The sequence below is a fragment of the Engraulis encrasicolus genome, chromosome 11 (assembly GCF_034702125.1).
Source record: "Engraulis encrasicolus isolate BLACKSEA-1 chromosome 11, IST_EnEncr_1.0, whole genome shotgun sequence".
NCBI lineage: Eukaryota > Metazoa > Chordata > Actinopteri > Clupeiformes > Engraulidae > Engraulis > Engraulis encrasicolus.
The window spans coordinates 45,631,860-45,654,890 of record NC_085867.1 but is presented as its reverse complement, the minus strand read 5'-3'; the positions used below and the strand labels follow the sequence as shown (position 1 = coordinate 45,654,890).

The window sequence follows — 23,031 nt, the reverse complement described above, 5'->3', positions numbered from 1 at the left end:
GGAAAGACAAAATAGTCCCTACCATTACATCTCAATTCCATTTGTTTTTTTTTCACCTGTTTTGCGATCTCCATAGTCCAAAATACTGCGATTTGCAACTGTCATGCAACTTCAGCCAATCCCAAACCTGAGCCAATGTCTCTGTTTCCCGCCTCTTTCCTCTTCTCTCTGTTCTCTTCATCCTCTCAGGACTCCTCCTCCTTTCTGGCCTTCTCTATCCCCCTCTCCTCTCCTCCCCCCGGCCTTCTCTATCCCCCTATCTTCTCCTCTCTTCTATCCACCTCTCCTCTCATGTCTCTCCTCTCCTCTCCTTCTTCCTCTCTCCCTCCCTCCTCCTCTTCTCCTGTCTCTCCTCTCCTCTTATCTTTCTCTCCATCATTAAAATATTCTAGAACCTCCGTGCCAGAATGACATGGGGTATTGATGGCTGATACATTGTTTATGGCTGCTTTTTGTTCTATTCCATAGTTTTATTTGAACGACCACTTTGTTAATCTAGATGTCATTTGTTTATTTATCAACCATTAATGCATTTGTGATAATCGTTACATGTCTACAGGCTTTCCCCAAAAATGAGGTGCAATGAAATAAAAATACTGCTACAATAATTTTGAGCAACACTGTTACAGTAAAATATATGAAAAGATCTACATGCTCAGTTAAGGCTGCTGTGTTCTTTTAGCAACACCAGAGGGCGCAAGAGCTCACAAAATGTTCCTACTCTCCTCATGCCCTCAACTACATGATGGAAGCTCCTCCTCTCCTTCACCCCTCCAATCTTCATCCTGGTCTCCTCCTTCTCCCCTACCACCTCTCCTACTCCTCCTCCTTGAGAGAGAGAGAGAGAGAGAACTAATGTCCTTTGGCCAGGCCTGCTGTGTATGATGTAGCTCTTCTTTCCTCTCCACAGGTCCTCGGCCCAGACCTATGTAATGGAAGCGCCTCACCTCCTCTCATCCCTCTCTTCTCCTCTCCTCATTTGACTCAGTTTGGAGTTGCATAGTTATTGCCTTTTTCGCTTTTTAGGGCAGTATAGTCAAGTCAAGTCAACTTTATTGTCAAAATCTATATAACAGGGCCAGCACAGAAGGTTCAAATTGTGTTTGACCAGCAGTCTCCAATGTACAGCAATGTGCAGCAACAGCTTGGGGCTGTGTGGAGTAGCCAGGCCGTGCCCTCCTAGTGTCGCAAAACCTTCAGTGCTACTAGTCAGGTCAACAGCAATGCAAGTATTTTCTGAGCTCCCAAAAAATCGGGAACTCGAGAAGCAAACAACCATTAGCAAACCAAGGGAGGCGGGTCAACCATGCCGTTTGGGAAATGATCATTGTTATGTTCTTGATCAGAACAAGTCTTGGAGAGATTTGAAAGTCGATGATAATCAGGCTAGTGGGGATGCCATCAACAGTAGAAAGCTGCAAAGAAACATGCTTGTCAACATTACTGACTACTGAAGCAGATCATGATATTCTATATGGGATTTCATTCAAATCGCACATGCATCTAGTTTAGCCAAGAGAAAACTCAAATTGTAAAAGTTCAATGTCAGGCAAGGATGAAATGCACACCAATGACCTGCCTTTCAATTTCGAGCCAACACGGCTCCTTCTCAGACACTCTCTAGGAGTTTAACATAGGGGTGTACTCACTTTTGCACCAGCATCATTTGTCATGTAAGTCAGTGGTTCTCAACTGGAACAGTCTTGGGACCCACCATTTTCCAATCTCATTCAGTCGCGACCCAATTTTTTTTAGCGATACTCGAATGACTGGTTGCACGCTACTATCGCGCATAAACATTCTGATTTTATCTATGACGACAGATGACACAAGTTCAATCGCCTATCAAAATAAAAGTTGTAAATTGTTGCAGGAAAAGTTGATGTTTTTTTTGTTTTAGCGAATCAATGAATTATGATTTTTTTAACACCATGGCTCTGCGACCCACCCATGACCCCTCTGCGACCCACTTTTGGGTCGCGACCCACTAGTTGAGAAACACTGATGTAAGTTATACCCGGTATGTCATTCAACTTATACTATTGACCTTATTTTTCTGTCGTAAGATCGAAAGATGTTGTATTAAACTAACTCTATGAGCATTTTGAGAATAAATTGTGTTTATTAGAATATTGTTCAATTTGTTACTTTTCAACAGGGGTGTACTCATAATTGCTGTGCATGGTATCTGCTATTATAAATAACAGTATGGATTAAATATATACTATATATTATACATTATTATATCAACTATAAACAGTAGGAATTAATGATCTACTATAAATATTATGAATTACTATATCTACTATAAGTATGTATTACACATCACTATATCTGATATACTGGTAAATGATCTCTCCACATCAAGGAACCACATGCAGCAGCCTACTCTCTATTCCACATTTTATTTAACTTCATCAGGCCTGTTTGCATACACACATTGATATTTAGAGTAAAATCACTTATATCAATCTTAGCTATATCATATCAATGATATTTAAAGTAAAATCACTTAAATCAATCACAGCAATATCATATCAATATCAATTTGCTAAGACAGATTATTAAAATATTTACACTCCCCAACAATTCATCATTAAAATTTAACAAATCTACCTAACAAGTGACACTTTGAAATGTAAGGTAAAACATTTTGTTATGTAATGTTACACAAAATATTAGAATATTTACATGACCCAACACTAAGGAATGCTGTATATTAAATAGAAGTGTCCATCGTGCAAGTCAATGGACAGTACAACCCCCAAAGTGATTTTTCATATTCGGTGTTCATTAATTTGTTCATCATCAATATATCCCTGTTAATTATGCAGTTTGGTGTTATACATATGATACAGTACACATTTTACAATTTTAAATACCAATCAGAACAGTCAGTCTTAAAAGTCAGTTAAAAATGGCAGTTGAAACTTTTAAAAATCATTCTGTGTTCCGGAATGCTTGACAGATTCTTAGTGCTGGCACGTTTGTCCTCTTGGACATGAGGTGAAGGTCTTGATCAGCAAGAGAGTCATCAGGTCTCTGTCCTGTGAGAGCACTTGTGTCTCTTTAAACTACTAGACTGAGTGAATGTCATCCCACACTGAGTGCAGTGATACGGCCGCTCTCCTGTGTGAGTGCGCTGGTGTTTTTTTAAATCTCCACCTTGAGTGAAACTCTTGCCGCACTGAGTGCAGTGATACGGCCGCTCTCCTGTGTGAGTGTGCTGGTGTTGTTTTAAATCTCCACTGTAAGTGAAACTCTTGCCACACTGAGTGCAGTGATACGGCCGCTCTCCTGTGTGAATGCGCTGGTGTTGTTTTAAATTGTCCTCTCTATTGAAACTCTTGCCACACTGAGTGCAGTGATACGGTCGCTCTCCTGTGTGAGTGCGCTGGTGTTTTTTTAAATCTCCATCTTGAGTGAAACTCTTGCCACACTGAGTGCAGTGATACGGCCGCTCTCCTGTGTGAGTGCGCTGGTGTTGTTTTAAATGTTGCATTAGAGTGAAACTCTTGCCACACTGAGTGCAGTGATACGGCCGCTCTCCTGTGTGAGTGCGCTGGTGTCTTTTACAATTACTCTCACCAGTGAAACTCTTGCCACACTGAGTGCAGTGATACGGCCGCTCTCCTGTGTGAGTGCGCTGGTGCCTTTTACAATTACTCTCATCAGTGAAACTCTTGCCACACTGAGTGCAGTGATACGGCCGCTCTCCTGTGTGAGTGCGCTGGTGTTGTTTTAAACTGTCCTCTCTAGTGAAATTCTTGCCACACTGAGTGCAGTGATACGGCCGCTCTCCTTTGTGAGTGCGCTGGTGTGCTTTTAAATGTTGCACTTGAGTGAAACTCTTGCCACACTGAGTGCAGTGATATGGCCGCTCTCCTGTGTGAGTGCGCTGGTGTGCTTTTAAATGTTGCACTTGAGTGAAACTCTTGCCACACTGAGTGCAGTGATACGGCCGCTCTCCTGTGTGAGTGCTCTGGTGTGTTCTTAAATTTTGTTCTGTAGTGTAACTCTTGCCACACTGAGTGCAGTGATACGGCCGCTCTCCTGTGTGAATGCGCTGGTGTTGTTTTAAATTGTCCTCTCTATTGAAACTCTTGCCACACTGAGTGCAGTGAAACTGCCGCTCTCCTGTGTGAGTGCGCTGGTGTCTTTTACAATTACTCTCATCAGTGAAACTCTTGCCACACTGAGTGCAGTGATACGGCCGCTCTCCTGTGTGAGTGCGCTGGTGTTGTTTTAAACTGTCCTCTCTAGTGAAATTCTTGCCACACTGAGTGCAGTGATACGGCCGCTCTCCTGTGTGAGTGCGCTGGTGTGCTTTTAAATGTTGCACTCGAGTGAAACTCTTGCCACACTGAGTGCAGTGATACGGCCGCTCTCCTGTGTGAGTGCGCTGGTGTGTTCTTAAATTTTGTTCTGTAGTGTAACTCTTGCCACACTGAGTGCAGTGATACGGCCACTCTCCTGTGTGAATGCGCTGGTGTTGTTTTAAATTGTCCTCTCTATTGAAACTCTTGCCACACTGAGTGCAGTGAAACTGCCGCTCTCCTGTGTGAGTGCGCTGGTGTTGTTTTAACTGGTCCTCTCTAGTGAAACTCTTGCCACACTGAGTGCAGTGGTGTTTCTTCTCTCCTGTGTGAGTGTTCTGCTGTCGTCTCTGGTCATGTGCTCCTTGCTGTTCTGAAGACGGCTGTGTGACTGGTCTGGACGCCCCAGTTGTGGTTTGGTGTGCGTGTTGGATTCTGCCTTCAGATGGTAACAAAGCCTCTGATCTGATCTCTCCAGTCCTCAGCAGACGCATATACTCGTCTGGATGGATTCTCTTGATGTGTTTGTGCAGGTAGATTTGAGCCGTGTAGGCAAACGAACACAGAGAACAGGAGAATACCTGAGACGCAACAGACACCTCTAGAGACATGAAGAGAAAAACACAAATTAAGGATCTTAACACATAAGTGTCATCCTATACACTCTATAAAACATGACAATTCACTTCAGCTTACATATTCAGTATGACGTTCAGTATTACTTTCTGAAATCGTCAGCACTGTAATTTTTAAGGTGTCAATTGCGCAATTGTAACTGTAAAATGGCACTCATAAATCGTGCTGTATGTAACTCTTTGTATGTAACCCTTGATTCTTTATGTAACTATATTTTGTATAAAGTTCAAATTCGCATTGGTGTTGTAATTGTAAAATTGTATTTATAACGTGTGTGTGTTGCTGTTTGTGACTGTATTTATATATCATTTAGACTCCACACCATGGGACTGGTTAGTCAGTTAGAATACACATGTGCTTGTTTAATCTTAAATGTTCCAAAAAAGGTGATAGGTTAACCTTGAATGTTCCATAGCATGTAATTGGTTGATATAAGGAATAACCTTTAGTGCTGCTCTACAGATAGATTCCTGATCATGTGATTGGCTACTCTTTACTGGTACGTGGAGTCTGATAGTGGCCTACCTTTGGTTCTGCCCTTGACATCCCAGAGGTAGTCGAATGTTTCTTAGCATGTGATTAGGGATGCCCGATACACATTTTTTTCACTTCCAATCCGATCCCGATATTTAAATTTGGATATCTGCCGATACCGATACTACAACCTCATATATGCATGAATTTCAACTTGAGGTAGGCCCAAGATGACTATTTGGTCAGAAAAGGAAGTCAGAAGAACAGGAAACCCATTCATAAGTAAAAGTAACACGTAGAAAAGTAACAATCCCATCCTGAAAACTAATATGCAAGTGTTATGACTTCAAATTAACATTACACCCGGCTCAATATCAGTCCTGGGAAAATTCATATACTTTGGGAAAATTCCGATCCGATCCGATCTCTGAATTATGTTAATATCTGAACTCGATACCGATACACCGATATCCCATCCCAACATGTCATTGGCTATCTGATTGATAGTGACCTACCTTTAGCGCTGCTCTTGACGTCCCAGAGGTAGTCGAATGTGATGCCCAGCTCTTTGGCGTAGTCTTCTCCATACCAGACCAGCAGTTCTTCACCAGGAACAATGGGCCGACTGCAGCGATACACAATCCCTCCTCTGTACTGAAACGCCACCAGATTCTGCTCCTCACTGTCACGAGCGCAGTTCACATACCTGGCACACAACAACGAACCACAGTTCATATACCTGCCAGACAGCAACCAACCACAGTTCATATACCTGGCTCACAGCAACCAATCACAGGTGACATTATGGATCAGCCTTAGCCTAATGGTTAGGGAGGTGACAGTTCATATACCTCACAGACAACAACCAACCACAGTTCATCTCTAATTTTTTGACCGACAGCGTTTTCCAACAATCAGAGGTTGAGTTGTGCACAGCTAGGTTTGCGCAGTCAGGTTATAAACAAAATTTAGAACTCATGTATACCTAGCACACAACAACCAACCACAGGTGACAGGTCATCTACCTGGCTCACAGCAACCAATCACACTAAACATTCTGACAGACAACAACCAATCACAATTCAAATGACACAAGACATGTGTGTATAGAAATAGTGAATAATAATAGTAATAGTGACATGCGGCCTATAGCTTACTGACTCAACATGAAAGTTCACATGCAATCACAATTCAAATGAAAAAAGACACGTGAATAGTGTTTATATGTTGCTTACCTAATCAACATGAACGGAAAAAATTACACATCTTTTGAGCTGTCATTTATGCTTGAATATAATACGAACAGCAATACACCAAACTGATCATCATTTGTTTGCTGATATTATATTTTTTATTTTATTATGCCATTATGTTGAAGTGTTTAATTGGATGTTCACAAAGAATGAATTGATTTTTGTTACTTGACTGTTTAACAGCAGACGGAGAACTCTAAAGTGTTGAAATCAGGTCTCACCTCATCCAGTTTGAGTGAGTCTCCCTCTTCGCATCTACATACTTGTCTGTGTGGCGGCTCTTGTAAACCTGTGACAACATTTACACACACACACACACCAAATACACACACACACACACCAAATACACACACACACACACCAAATACTCTGTAGGTGTTGGGTTGCATAAAGCTTTAATTAACCCATTGATGCCTGATGTTGCGTCAATGGGTTAATGAATTTGTCATAAGTATGTGCTTTGGTGTATACCATCGCACCCCCAAAGTATGTACATTGTCTATGGTACATATTTATGTGTGCGTATGTGTCTCACCACAAGAGTATACATTTCTATGCTGTGTGTATGTGAGTGTGCATGTCTCACCATCCAAGAGTATCCATTGTTTATGGTGTGTGTGTGTGTGTGTGTGTGTGTCTCTCACCACCCATGAGTATCCGCTCTCGATGGCCTGGTCCTTCTCCATGACTTCTCCCTCGTAGGGTCCAAAGTGAGTTCCTCTGGCTATCTCCTGGCCCCGGTTGAAGACCCCCAGTCCTGCGTTGGGGATGTGGGACTTGCTGACCTCCAGTCCAGGGGGAAGGGTGAGTCTGGCTCGGTCTGGGACCCCCACTGGTGCCGGGGTGTCAGGGATGAAGACGGGGGGGCCGTGGATCCAGCACTCCTCAATGAAGAAATCTTCACAATCCTCACAGACTGCACACAAGAACAAAAAAGATGAATCAATGAAAAAGCCTTCACACTCCAAAATCTGTATGCAAAGAGGTGTAAAAGGTAAGAATGTGTCAGTGTGCAGCCAATAACTGGCTCTTGGCTAAAGATATGAACTCCTTATTGGCTGCACTGACACATCTACACATGCGGTGATTGGTCAATCGTCATTGTAGGTTGTGGCTCGCTCGAATCCCCACTAGGGATGTTAACCGGTAACCGGTTAACCGATAATCGACCGGGTCAACTTTAACCGGTTAAAATGTTCTGCCATCGGTTAACCGGTTGTCATAATATTAATAATTATAATAATAATTTCCTCCCAAAAAAACGATATTTTGAGGTTTTAGTACGATATTTCAGCATTTTCCATCTGGCAACAATGGCTGGACATGGCAGGTCCTGTCGGCGCAACAAAAAAAAGGCTTATGTGAAAAATAAAAATGTGCAGTGCATATCAGGCACGCAAACGTTTTAAAATTTAAGATTACCGGTTAACCGGTTAACCACCGGTCTCAGTAACCGGTTAAGAGTTTTTTCAATTTTCGCCATCCCTAATCCCCAACACCCCACACACAAACAAATATCTTTGTATTCACAGATCTGCATGATTCACAAAAATGGCCCATTTTGGTGAGGGATTTTCATGCCCGCTGCAGACAATAGGAGGGAGACCGATGTGTTCAGGCTCTTTAGTTTGTACAAGGGCAATGAAAGGTGAATAACTGAAATGATAAGATATATCCCTCATCAAACCTGGGCCTACGTAGTTGCAGATGACGGCCAGAGGTACGTATATCTCCAAACTCTTACAGAGGAGTGAGTAGATTACCTAGGCTATACATTTTTCTCATCACCGGCCAATTTGGCTCCTTGATGTAAAAATCTTACCAGCCGGGGCTGGTACGTTTTCTTTGCTACCAGCCAAACTGAATTATCAACAGCCTTTGGAGCGTTGGCAGGTGTTAATTTAGAGCCCTACACTGATGCTGCTGACTGCCGGAGGTCTATCCCCAAGCTCTTACAGAAGTGATCTCATTTTTTGGTTTATGATTCCCTGTGTGACTAGCTCTGGATTTTGCAGTCAGGTGTGTGTGTACGCATGTGTGTGTACGCAGCAGTGCTTGACACTAGGGCTGGGCGATATTGAGAAAAACAATAATCTCGATTAGTGTCTGCTATATCTCGATATACGATATATATCTCGATATCTATGCAAGGGAAAAAAAACCCCACGAAATTCAGCAAAGGTTTTTCTTTTTATTTAAGTGCAAAAAAAAAAAAATCCAAGCAAAGTTTTTTTTTTTTAAAGCTCTGCCAAAAGATGTTCAATGTTGAAATTACAATGTCATTTTTTGTTCTGTTTGTTATTTTAAGGAAGATAATATGTACAAAAATTAAAAAAAATATAACAAAGCATCAAAATGCTTAAACCATGTGAGATCAAAGGCTAGACTAGAGTCAGACAGGAGTCAGGCCCGTTGCTCCGGACCGCTTCCAGGCGGAACGAAAATAAACCGGTCTTTGTTCCTAGACGGCACTATTTGTGAAGCGAGGGGTGCATCGTCAGTATGCAGCGGTGATAAACAGAAAACGGCAGTAATAAACGCTTATTAGTGTCACTGTATGCACTTATAAAAACAGTGGTGACTTTCTAGAAACACTTAAATCATATTTTAGTTGTTTATTATCATTTCGAAGCGGTTTCCAATGATTGGGAAACGCATCACGGCTGTATTAGCACAGCCGGTTTACCCCACTCTGGTTGTATGGGACAAAGATGTCTGACAAAAAGCGTCACGGACGGACGGACCAACGGACAAAGCCTCTTATAGAGATGCTCGTCATCAGAGGCTCTAAATCCGAAATAACGCCATATTATTGAGCGGTTCGTCCTTTTCTTTGGAACAAATTCTGCTGTTTCGGCTTCTTCTGTGGCCGCCATGTTGAAAGAGTTTATCAACACAAACACACGCCGCTACACGCAAGGGGAGGGGGAGGAGGAGGAGGAGCAGGGGGAGGGGAGCCAGCTCTGTTGGGGGGAAACACACGCAAGGAGGAGGCGGGGCGGACCGCTCCACAGCACAGAAGGGAAATCAGAGTGGCGAAATCTTACGCATTTACAGCCTAAACTCGAGATATTCGATATGTCAAAATATTAATCGATTTCATAAAACTTCTCGAGAAACCGTAAAACTCGATTAACCGCCCAGTCCTACTTGACACTAACTTTTTCACTTACCAGCCATTTTGGCAAGTGGTTTTCCTGACTCACTAGCCATTGGGCCTTTTCACTAGCCATAATTTTCTTAACCATCATAGCAGCTTTAATTATAATTATATAATAGGCTGTAATATAATGTAGGCTAATATAACATAACACAACATAATATAATATATAATATAATTAAGGCTGTAACGATACACCCAACCCACGATTCGGTTTGTATCACGATATATGACCCACGGTTCGATATGCCCCACGATTTCTCAAAAAAATAAAAATAAATATATATATATATATATACACACACTCTGTAATTAATCATTTTTTGCATTTACCTGCCTATATTTATTTTGTTGGTTTACAAGGCTAAATGATGTTGCAGATATAGGCTACCACTGCAACCTGTTCCCAGGTGTTGACATCAAAATACAACACAGAGAAATAAGGGATATTAGTTCACCAAGGAAAAAGGCTTATATAGGCTAAGATCATATCGAGAGAGAGAGAGAGAGAGAGAGAGAGAGAGAGAGAGATAGATAGAGAAGGGTCAGGTGTATGGTCATTGACAGCTGTCTTACTTTATCAAACATTAAGCCTATCCAATTAATATCCAATCATTGACTGAAAACAACCCTGGTCATAGCCTATGTCTTCAGGAAACATGTCGTATTTTGATGTTAAATATTTTCGTAGCTTTTCTTTGATCGTGCAGCAGCGCATGCCCGTAGCCTACAATCAAAACTCGAAATGAATCTCAGTTAGTTCTCACTGCGCGCACATATTTTGTTTTGTTTTGTGATTTGACATTTTGTCAAGAGCGAGAATGAATGCAGATGCTGAAATGGAGCACGCTTTCTGCAGGCAGTAATTTTACAATCACTAGTAGCCTAACACGGGGAAGAAATTATGCTGCCAAATATCCTCCTGCTTGTCGACCTCAACGTTCGTCCGACTTCGGGCACCTCCCTTACTAGCGATTCCAGGCTGGTTTATGGATATTGACAGGCGGAGCATCTCTCTCTCTCTCTCTCTCTCTCTCTCTGCTCCAACGTCACACTCCACTCGCCATAGCCTACATCGCGCATGCGTGAGTCAAAATATCTTGACACGTTTATAAAAGCTTTCTTGGTCTGTTGATCATTTCTACTTCACCTTCCGATGTTTGCCCAAGTTTTTCGTCTCACGGAGGTTGCTCAGGCAATGGATAACAACGAATGCACATGCTGGTTGGACGGAGCATTTCATAAGAGAAAGGGGTGAATGTAGTTACTCGCACATGTGCGCCCTTTTTCTACTTGTCTTTTTAAGCGCATATGTCTTTTTGCCTGCATGTTGACTGTTGTGTTCTAGACAGACGGATAACAACTTTAAAAGGGCACATCGCGATTCTGTGAGGAAGGGTCGCGATAGGGGTTCGTGGGTCTGCGTACCGCGATCCCTTGGTTCGATGCAATATCGTTACAGCCTTAAATATAATATAATATAATATAATACAATATAGGGTATATACACCAATCTTGAAGTCAAATTTACTACCATTTAATACCCTTTTTCACGAACTTTAGATTTTTTTTTACAACCATCACGACACTCCGATGCAAGTACTAACAAGACATCTTTTGTAATTTCTACCTCCTTAACATTACCCTTTCGTTTTTTGCAAAAAGATGCCCGAAAGGGAGCAGTGCGGCTGGACGGTACCATGCTCAGGGTACCCAAGTCATGTAGGAGGATGGGGGAGAGCACTGGTTAATTAGTCCCCTCACTAACCTGGCAGGTTGGCAACCTGACGCCCTAACCGCATAACCATGACTGCCCCTCATACTGCTCTCAGATACAGAATCAATCCATTTTTTGTCAAAATGGTACAACAAAAAATAATACCGTATTTTTTGGACTATATGTCGCTCCGGAGTTTAAGTCGCAACGGCCCAAAAATGCATTTTGAAGATGAAAAAAACATATATACGTCGCACCGGACTAATCGTCGCACATTTTTGAAAGGTTATTCTATCCATGGAATCTATGTTGTGATAGCTGGCGCATGGTAAGCTGCTGCTCAGACGGCATTGTTTTATAAACCATTATCTGAAGCAGTGGCAACGCATTCAGAGGTGGTGGTAATGCACCAACTAAGATGGTTTGCCAACCGCCATAAAACCACAAAAAGAAAAAGAAGAAGAAACAGTGATAACGCGCCATGTTGCCCTGTAGTCAGAACAACATTCAATTTTCGGCATTGTTTTGCGTTTGGACCGTGGGAGGGTTCGAGGCAACTTTGTTCCGTCTCCAGAGCACGCCTTTCTTTACCCCCTTTTCTGAGACTTCAGCCCATGACGGTATCAAAGGTGAGGGGGATTTCATCCATGTTGTGTAGCCTATGGTAGTGTCACGTTGTGCTCGTTTGTCAGAAACTCGCGGAAATGACCGATTTTCACCTGGAAGTCGGCTGACTGTCTTTAATAACACAGACGCACGTTCTCGGATAGAGGCGATTGCGTTGCATAGCGCAAATAAATCCACGAGAGGGGATTGCATTGCATAACGCGATAAATCCACGAGGTCCCTGACTTCTGCAAAAAGTCCTATTCATTTCTTTGGCAATGTCATGGAGCCAGTAACAAGACCGTTGACTCGCAGTGCGCGCGTTGTTCGAGAACATTTGTCCTGTATTCAGCTCTTCTTCTAGACGTGGGCCTTGAATCTTCAGATAGCTTTTTCTTTTTCTTTTTTCACAACATGCACATTTTCCTCCGCTTTTCTCCAGTCCCCAAACAGTTTTCCATTGCATCCAAACTTTCGTTCAGCTGCCCTATTGCCATTTTCGGCTGCATATTTAATTACTTTCAGCTTGAACTCAGCAGTAGGCTATATTAACTTCTTTTGGGTGGTATATTTCTATTCAGTCGTCATTGTAAATGCTATTTTTTGTTGTGGTAAGTTGTAACATTTGTTCTATCAGTGGTATTAGGCAACACAACATAGGCCTAGTTGCGCACATAGTGCTCTCCGGTGGAGAAAAAAAAACCATATATATGTCGCACCAGAGTATATGTCGCATGTCCAGCCAAACCATGAAAAAAAGTGTGACTTGTAGTCCGAAAAATACGGTACCTATTTTTTCTAAAAAATAATACATTTTAAGCAAATTTACAACTTTTAAGGCCATTACATTTTGGCTTTTTAATTTATCACCTTTTAATACTTTTTAAAACCCTGCATACACCCTGAATACAGTATAATATAATATGCTATAGGGCCTAATAATTAGAATTGTTAGGCCTATTAACTGGTCCATGCATGCATGCTATGGAAAGAACAGATTTACTGATCTGAGGAATGGCATAGCCTATATTGACCATGCAGAGTGTTCTTGCAGAGTGTTCAGAGTATAACACCAAGCACAGTGTTGAAGAAGGGCACAAATGTAGGCTAAGCTACACGAGAGCAAAATATTTTCGTCTTTGATCTGAAGGGCACTTTCTTCATATCATATAGGCCAATCTGTGGAGGTCGCCATCCAAATTGAATGCGCAAAGTAGATAGCGCAAAGTCATTGCCAAGTTCGCGTGTCCTCGGTCATGGATGTGGAATAACACCTCTTCTGGAATATTTTCTTATAGAAGTAGGCTATCTACTAGACACACACAGATGCGGTAACTACAGAAGGGGCTACAACTTCCTTTCATTCCGTTTAATATTGAGTTGTTTAAAATACAAACGGATGCTAGGCGAGACAGTCACCTGCGAAGGGACATGGGACATGCTTTTGTGCAGTCTGGAAGGCTACTTCTGTGTGTTGTTTAAGCCCGGTTTGACAGTCGGGAACAACAGCACGAGAAACATGGAGGAATATTAAGGTATGAAGACATACAGGCAAATCAGAAAATAATTTAAACCGAACATTATTAATGGCGTGTCCTTGTCTTATCACTGCGCTAATTAGTCTTGAGACTTTCACAAGACAGACTGACTGACGTGTTTTCCTCTCGCCTTGGTCATTTTAATGTCCACTACTGTATTGTACTAATGACAGATCGCAAAACAAGTCAGTTGAGATGAACTTCGCTACTTTATTTTCATGTGAGGGTTTTCAGTGACATTTCCAAACACACGCTGATGTGCCGGTAGCTCGCTGATACTCCTCTTCAAGACTAGCTCTATCAGATTCTTGGCGTACGTGAGACACAGGTGACACGACGTGACACAGGTGCTTCATGGGTATTGTAGGCTTGCGAAAGCACATTGTATTGCTTTTGTAGCAAAGACGGTCCGGGGGAAAAAAACTACAAAATGCGGTGCCTCATCATTCAGAATAGTAACGGACCCGCCAGAATGGCTAGTGAACCTTCGGTATCTACTAGCCAATGCCGAAATTCACCCGAATTTGGCTAGCCTGCGGGTGTTAGTGTCAAGCCCTGGTACGCAGGTGTGTGTGTGTGTGTGTGCGCGTGTGTGTGTGTCAGTGGTGTAGTCTACGTAGAATGCGGGTATACGGAGTATACCCACTTCTAAATTTCAGGGATTTCAGTATACCCACCAAAATTGATTGATCCATTGTTTTGAATAGCACAAATATATACAGTATACCCACTTCAAAAAATGCTCAAATATACAGTATACAGACTTCAAAAAAGTAGACTACACCACTGGTGTGTGTGTGTCTTACAGAAGCAGTCTCCCCTGTGTGGTTAGCTCTGGATTTGGTACGCAGGTGTGTGTGTATGCAGGTGTGTGTGTACATGTGTGTGTGTGTCTTACAGAAGTAGTCCTCATCTTTGGGTTCTTCCTCCTCTGTGTAACTAATTCTGGGTTTGTTCCTCAGGCTGCCTCCACGCCTGTAGTCCTTCAGCTGGGCTTCCTGCTGCTTCAACCACTCTCTCTTAGATACACCTGGACACACACACACACACACACACACACACACACACACACACACACACACACAAAAGAGAACAAATCTGTTAGCTGTTGATACAATAACATTTTACAGCATATACAGTACATTGAATAAATCTTTTTTCTACTATACCACCTGAGTACTATGCCTGCGTCTCGGTGACTCTGAGGAAGACACAGGTGCGTCAAAACGTCACTTTGTGCACAAAAAAAAAAAAGCTCTGAAGAATATGCTGAATGCTCCAGTCATGCCTGGGTCTAGTCGCTGAGATGGAGCCCAATCTGTGTTGAATATGGTTCCATTGTTTTATTTGCTAGGTCGGGAAGTGTGTGTGTGTGTGTGTGTGTGTGTGTGTGTGTGTGTGTGTGTGTGTGTGCGTGCGCAAGATCCTTATTTATAAGGTTTTGTTGCAGTGTTCTCCACAAAAACAAGACAGAAACACTTGAAAAAAAAGGGTGTAACATACTCAAAATGTTCTATCAAACCGCTTCATTGATGAAGGTCTGCATTGCATTCCTAGTTTTACTTGCTATGTGGGGAAGTGTGTGTGTGTGTGTGTGTGTGTGATTCTTATTTACCAGGAGTCATTGCTGTGTTCACTTGGTTTCTGGCTGCCTCTCCATCCCAACTCTCCAGTCCTGCTCTCTCTCTGCCCGACTCTCTGCTGCACACCTGAGGAACAACAACAATGACACAATGACAATATTTATTTCATAATTAACATTATTTATTTGGTTATTAAGTCCATCTACTCATTCACAATAGCGATGACACAAAATCATTTCACAAATATTTTTTTATCAAGATTATCTCCTTATTCACACCTGTTTCAGGTAAGTGTGTGTGTTTCTTTGTGTACGGTGCAGATTACTATGCACAATAATTGAAGAATAAAATGCGAAGGGACCAGAAACATCACATGCTCTGTGTGTGTGTGTGTGTGTGTGTGTGTGTGTGTGTGTGTGTGTGTGTGTGATGATACCAGCTTGTTGTTCTCTGTGTCCTGTTGTACTGAACCCTCCCCTAATGCCTGAAGACACGGAGCAGTGCTGCTGATTGGTTGGGGTTGGCTGCTCTGGCTGCTTATTAGCTGAGGAGGCTGTCTGTCCCCGCTGCCTCGACTGATGATTGGCTGAGGAGGCTGTCTGTCCCCGCTACCCAGATCAGAGGTCTGACTGCTGACTGGCTCTGAAGACCTGTTGGTGCTTGGCTAATGGAGAAGACAACAGTTGGTTTAGAGACACAGAGACAGACATACACAGACAACTGCTGCTATACGTTGCTACTGTTTCTTGATTTAACATCTTATTTGGCCGCAACATTTACACACATTTTCTAACTGGTCTAATCTCCAGTAGACTATGTCAGTTTGTGTGTGCGTGTACCTGATATCTCCGATGTCTCCAGTAGACAATGTGTGTGTGCATGTGTGTGTGTACCTGATATCTCAGTTATTCCCAATAGACAGTAGTGTCAGTGAGCATGTGTTTGTGTGTGTGCACCTGGTATCCAGGGTGTCTACAGGTTTGAAATTAAGACATTTTAAGACTTTTTAATACCATTTTCCAAATAAAATTAAGACCAACTCGCGGCGTTTACAGGTTTTACCAAGTCAAAATTAAGACATTTTAAGACTTTTCAATACCATTTTCCAAAATGAAATTAAGACCAACTCGCAAGATCATACACAGGTTCAAATCAAGCACAAAAACCAATTGGTTATTTACATTAATTGACTGTAGCCAGTAGACTGTTCAATAATGCGAAGGTTCTAAATTACACTACATGGCTACAACTCCCGATTTCCTCCCTAAATTAAGATCCACAAATTTAAGATATTTGGGTTGAAAATTTAAGACAAAATAAGACTTTTCAACGCCTTATTTGGCAAAAATGTACCGTATTGGCCCGAATATAAGACGTGTTTTTTGTTCTAAAAATAGTACTCTAAAAAGGGGGGTCGTCTTATTTCCGCGCGCTAGAGAAAAAAGTAAAAAAAATTTTTTTTTTTTTTTTACTTTACCTGAATTCGGCCATTAGCCTATGCTTCACAACAATGCCACAAAACTCCATAATGGATGGGTTAAGAGATTGTTTTGTCCATATCAAATTTGCAGATGCTTGTTTCGTTATGACAGTTGCACCGCACGTCTATCAACTGTCAATGTCAACGCGATGCGGACGACAGTGCAAGGGGAAAAACACAAGTCAATCGCGGCTTGTTGCTCTGCTTTTATTTGTGTTTGGTTTTACAGTCTCATCAGGAAAGCTTTGGTCGTTCTCTCTGGTCAGCCGATAACGCCACTAGGACTAAAGAAATGAAGGGTGATTTGACGAACAACCTGTAGGCTAAGTTTTGGATGCTGTCATAAGCCAATCAATGGTCATCTGTGTGTGCGCGACAAAGCGACGATATGCCTCGCAACGATGCAACAACACAGAATAATGGTTAGGGCAAGTGATTGTCTTGTTCATATAAAATCACTAGGAGTTTTACCCTTGGTACGAAATGAATATCAATCGGACTTTTAATGTCAACGTGGTCCTGATAGGCAGCGCATGGGTTTCAAGTGCAATGCGTCAATCTGCCTTTGGTCACGTTCGGTTTCTACAGTCCAACGGAAAACTGGATGCATAAAATGAACGGCGATTTGGCGAGACGGCTGCTGGTTAGATATTGCTGTCAACTAAGCATTTCGCAAAATCTGTGCAAAATCTCTACTGGACTGGTTGCCTGCCTGGCTGGCGCAGACTCTGAATGTAGGCTATGTTGCGTCGCACTTTAAACAGGCGGGCCCAGACGGCTGTAGCCTGTTACGGTGCCTATTGGCGCTTGACAGGTGAAGTGAGTAAAGAAAGGAAAAGGATATGAGTAGCCATCTGTGGTCTTATATCATGGAAATTATATGAACATTCTATTGTGAAATTTGTTCTTTGTAAAAAGCCTCAGATTTTCCAACAAATTAAAAACTGCATTTTGAGAAAAGTTTCAAATGTGAAACAAAATTAAGTCTTCAAAAGACTTTTTTCCCCAAAACATGAGCCTGAAAATGGGGGGTCGTCTTATAATCAGGATCGTCTTATATTCGGGCTAATACGGTAAGACTTTTTAAGACTTTTTAAGGACCCGCGGCCACCCTGGGTATCTCAGGTACATGTGTCTCCAGTAGACAGTGTGTGTGTGTGTGTGTGTGTGTGAGTGCGTACCTAATATCTCAGGTATTTCCAATAGACAGGAGTGTCAGTGAGCATGTGTGTGTGTGTGTGTGTGTACCTGTTATCTCAGGTATTTCCAATAGACAGTAGTGTCAGTGAGCATGTGTGTGTGTGTGTGTGTGTGTGTACCTGGGGCGGCGTGTCTCTCTCAGGACCAGCTGTGTGTCTAGTAGGAACTCTGGCAGGAGGCCTGAAGGAGCGAGAGGCTGGAAGGGGAAAACACCACCACCAACATCACCACCAACATTATCAGCACCAACACCACCACCAACATTATCAGCACCACCATCATTATCATCACCACGAATCATTATCATCATCACCTTCATCATCATCAGCAGCAGTCATGTTGTTATGAGAGAGAGAGAGAGAGAGAGAGAGAGAGAGAGAGAGAGAGAGAGAGAGAGAGAGAGAGAAACCTGGTCGTGGTCTCTCCATGCTGGAGTCATACCTGTCAAACATCCCTAATTTCCTGGGAAACTACCCAATTTTGACCCATTCCCGATTTCTTCCGGATTTGACATTTTTCCCGGAAATATCCCGGATTTTTCACATTAACAAAGGGCACCGTCTGTCCAGTAATTATACGCGCGGCCATGTCCGACGACCCACACCCCCTCTTGAAGAGAGAGACAGAGGGTCTTGCTTATCAAGCTACCTGCCAGAAGATTGCTAGATGCCACCAAGAATTGAAGTGCCTAGAAAATATGAGCTGTCACCCTCGAGTTCCGTCGTTGTGCGCCCACTCTTCCTCAGAAACCGTCAGTTCATGCAACGCATATAACAGCCTCGGAACAGCGAATCATGCGATTAACCTAATCACAACCTGTACCAGGGCTGTACATTGCGACCAATTGGTCGCATATTGAGCCTAAATTTTTGACTGTGCGAGAAAGAAAAATAAAACGGGCGCACCTGTATGAGTATGCATTTCAACCCTTTCATTCGCATTTTGCTCCTTAGTTCGAGTGCATGATTGCGAGAGCTGCTCATTTTTTCCACAGCCTGTCTGATAGACAGCATCAAACTCCATTGGGAACACACTTCATAAAAGACGGTCAATGTTGCTTGAATTCCGTGTTGGCTAAGATTGAGCCATCTCTGCTCCCGTAGCTCAGAACAAAAACAGAATCGCTTCGCACAGATCCCTGGGGGCAACAGTTACAAGGTGCGCATGCATCAAACTCCATTGGGAACGCACTTCAAAAAAGACGGTCAATGTTGCTTGAATTCCGTGTTGGCTAAGATTGAGCCATCTCTGCTCCCGTAGCTCAGAAAAAAAACAGAATCGCTTCGCACAGATCCCTGGTGGCAACAGTTACAAGGCGCGCATGCATCATCTCCCAGTCGGATGTTCTGTGCCAAAACTTCTTACAGCTTTTCGAAATGGACTGCTGTTTAAAACGTTCAAATGCGGGAGTTTGCATTGCTAACAGGAAACCTCTTGAATCCGATAGTGAAATAGCCACTCGGTTTGCTAGCTCATGTGATTTAAAAGACGTCGTTGTTTGAGCTGTTTTGGCGTTTCCCAAACCGCTGTCTTCGCAATGACTTCGCAAAAAAATGCAATCGCAATCAAAGTAATGAAGTCAGAATATAGTTCGAGGAGCATTCACAAGTAGTGTGCAGTGCGCGCAAATTTAAAGTCTAGTTGGTCCAGTAGCTACCGGTGCTGTAGGCTATCAAAAAGAGCAGCCAACACAGTGAGATAATTTTGCTGCTCCAGTTTCATTTCACACCATTCCAACCCATGCGTTTGAGGAAACAAAAACTAGGCTATAATAAAGCCCGTTGGATTAACGTGTAGTAGGCTATGTTTAAGATTTAGTCAATCTAGTTCAGTAAGCATGTGATTGACATGCTTTTAATCACGAAGTTATAATAATAGCCTAATAATAATAATAATAATAATAATAATAGGCCTAATAATAGTAATATTAATGGGAACTGTGACATTTCAGGGGAGCCCATTGGAATTCCAGGTGACCCCATACCCCAGTGTTGGAAAAAACACTGACATATAGCCTAGGCTATTGTGCATGAAGATGAAGAAACACCCCCCCCCCCCCCAATAACAAAAGTGTTGCGACATTTTTAGAGTGCTCCTAAATTTGTATCTGTGCTCCTAAATTTGTATCTGTGCTCCTAAATTTTTATCCGTGCTCTTAAACTTTTTCATTTAGGAGCACCTGTGCTCCTAGTGAAAAAGCTTAACGTACAGCCCTGTGTACCAGCACAAAGTTTTGCACGAACACACAACTTATGCGACAAAACAACAAGAAGAAACTCATTGCGCTCATTCCATTGTTTTGTTTTCATTGCATTGTTTGCACGCTGTAAAACGTGTGCTGAGGGATTTTAGACAGGACTGTCTTTGCACGCGCGCTGTTGTGAAAAGCAGAGTAGAACGCACCGTCCGATCCGTCTCTGTCATCCCGTTGACTAATTTGGCCTTTAGAACATTTCCCGGAATTTGGCTTAAAACATGGGAATTTTCCCAAATTTTGGGAGCTCAAAGTTGACAGGTATGGCTGGAGTCCACGCCTCCTCAGAGTCCCTGTTGTGTGTGTGTGTGTGACCTGGTTGTGGTCTCTCCATGCTAGGAGAGAGAGAGAGAGAGAGAGAGAAACCTGGTCGTGGTCTCTCCATGCTTGAGTCCACGCCTCCTCAGCGTCCCTGTTGTGTGTGTGTGTGTGTGTGTGTGACCTGGTCGTGGTCTCTCCATGCTTGAGTCCACGCCTCCTCAGCGTCCCTGTTGTGTGTGTGTGTGTGTGTGTGTGTGTGTGACCTGGTTGTGGTCTCTCCATGCTTGAGTCCACGCCTCCTCAGCGTCCCTGGTGTGTGTGTGTGTGTGTGTGTGTGTGTGTGTGTGTGTGTGTGTGTGTGACCTGGTCGTGGTCTCTCCATGCTTGAGTCCACGCCTCCTCAGCGTCCCTGTTGTGTGTGTGTGTGTGTGACCTGGTCGTGGTCGCTCCATGCTGGGTGTGTGTGTGTGTGTGTGTGTGTGTGTGACCTGGTCGTGGTCGCTCCATGCTGGGTGTGTGTGTGTGTGTGTGTGTGTGTGTGTGTGTGTGACCTGGTCGTGGTCGCTCCATGCTGGGTGTGTGTGTGTGTGTGTGTGTGTGTGTGTGTGTGTGTGTGTGTGTGAGACCTGGTCGTGGTCTCTCCATGCTCTGTGTGTGTGTGTGTGTGTGTGTATATGTGTGTGTGTGTGTGTGTGTGTGTGTGTGTGTGTGTGTGTGTGTGTGACCTGGTTGTGGTCTCTCCATGCTGCTGGGAGTCCATTCATCCTCGGAGTCGCTGGTGTCGCTTGGTGGTGGTGGGGGCGTGGCTCTCTGTCGTTTGGCTCCGCCCCTCTTATTCAGGAAAGCTGGCGGTTTAGACGGTAGACCTGAGAGAGAGAGAGAGAGAGAGAGAGAGAGAGAGAGAGAGAGAGAGAGAGAGAGAGAGAGAGAAAGAGAGAAGGTGAAGATGAATGAGAAAGAGATTGATAGAGGAAGAGGTATACGGTATTCAAAGAGAAAAGAGAGAAAGGAGCATTTCCTCAGTAGATGTGCCATCTCAAAACATCACCTGACGCTTTTTCAAAATCCAAAGAGACTTAGTTATTTACAGGTATTGGTTACAGTCTCTGGAGCAGTGTGCAGTTAAGTGCCTTGCTCAAGGGCACCTCAGCCATGGATAGAGGTGTAGAGAGGAGTAAGGGTGGGATTCGAACTTGCAACCCTCTGATCTGAAGACCAGCTCCATAGGTGGCTGGGAATCTGTGTGTGTGTGTGTGTTCCCTATCACATGAGCAGGTAGATCATCTTCATGTTCCTGTAGTGTGTGTGTGTGTGTTATTATTTATTACCTATGGATAATGTGAACAGGTGGATGTGAATGTGTGTGTGTTCTTACCTATGGATAACATGAACAGGTGGATGTGAATGTGTGTGTGTTCTTACCTATGGATAACATGAACAGGTGGTTCCTTTTCATGTTCCTGTAGCGCTTCTTTTCCCATAATGACAACTCAGTCCATTCGGATTGGCTGAAGTACACTCTCAGCAGCTTCTCGAGGGATTCCTAGGTGCATCACACACACACGATTATGTATGAAGCAGTGCATTTGTCTTGTCTGTCTGAGTCCTGTGTGAGTGTGTGTCTACCATGATTGTGTCTACCTGTGCACTTTGTATTTGCTTGTGATGTTGGCTATAATTAGCCCCTTAATGCACGCCGTACCTCCAGTGGCACGCTGTAATAGTCACTGAAAGTTAACTACCATAGTACTACAATACTATGACATAACACAGGGCCTTTAGTAATGCACTACGACTTGGTCATTGCCATTCTGGTAACAGCAAGTTTGTAAAGGTGTGTCTTAAGGAGTTAAGGTTCCGACTCTAATTCAGATATAATATTCCATGATTTTCCATGACTTTCCAGACCCAAAAAACAGAATTTCCATGACCATTTTGGTAAAAAGTAATTATGTGAAAAAGTTTTTTAAAGTGTGAAAACTAAGATTATCCTAAGAGCCAACACCGAGCCACCGCCAGACTTCAGTGGGCTCATTGCATCCTAAAATGCTGCACATTACAGCGCAAAACTTAACTGTATCTGGCGAAGCGTTATAGTAGGCTATAACTTAAAGGATTTATCCGGAGTTGGAACAAGTTTGCCTGATTTTTGCATGTTTGGGATGAAATACAGTCACTCTAGAGCAAAATCAAGGCAAAAGGATGCGTTTTGAGAAAGTTTGATAATATCACGTTAGCCTTGTTAGCGAGTGCGTCGCATCATCAACTATGATTATTTCCATAGCGAGTAACCACAGCTGATGGTGCGACGCACTCGGCAATCTACTTGGTGGACTTTAGTGTCAAATAGTTGTCTTGACCGTAATTTAGATATTCTCAAGGTAGTAGCTTCACAAAACACATTCTGCAGACCTTTCAAGAATACATGAAGGGCTTTGGACACTTCGGTTTATGTGTGGATACCCTCAACATATTATGAGGTAAGTGTGACGTTGTTTTGAGCTGTGCCACACGTTAAAATGTTGTGTTTTTGAAATGTGTGTAACCGCCGAA

General features: G+C 42.9%; 1 pseudogene; it reads right to left on the bottom strand.

Moving 5' to 3' along the window:
• Positions 1-2,389: 2,389 nt before the first annotated feature.
• The window catches only part of LOC134457771 (histone-lysine N-methyltransferase PRDM9-like), a 43,786-nt pseudogene continuing 23,144 nt past the window's right edge, over positions 2,390-23,031 (bottom strand).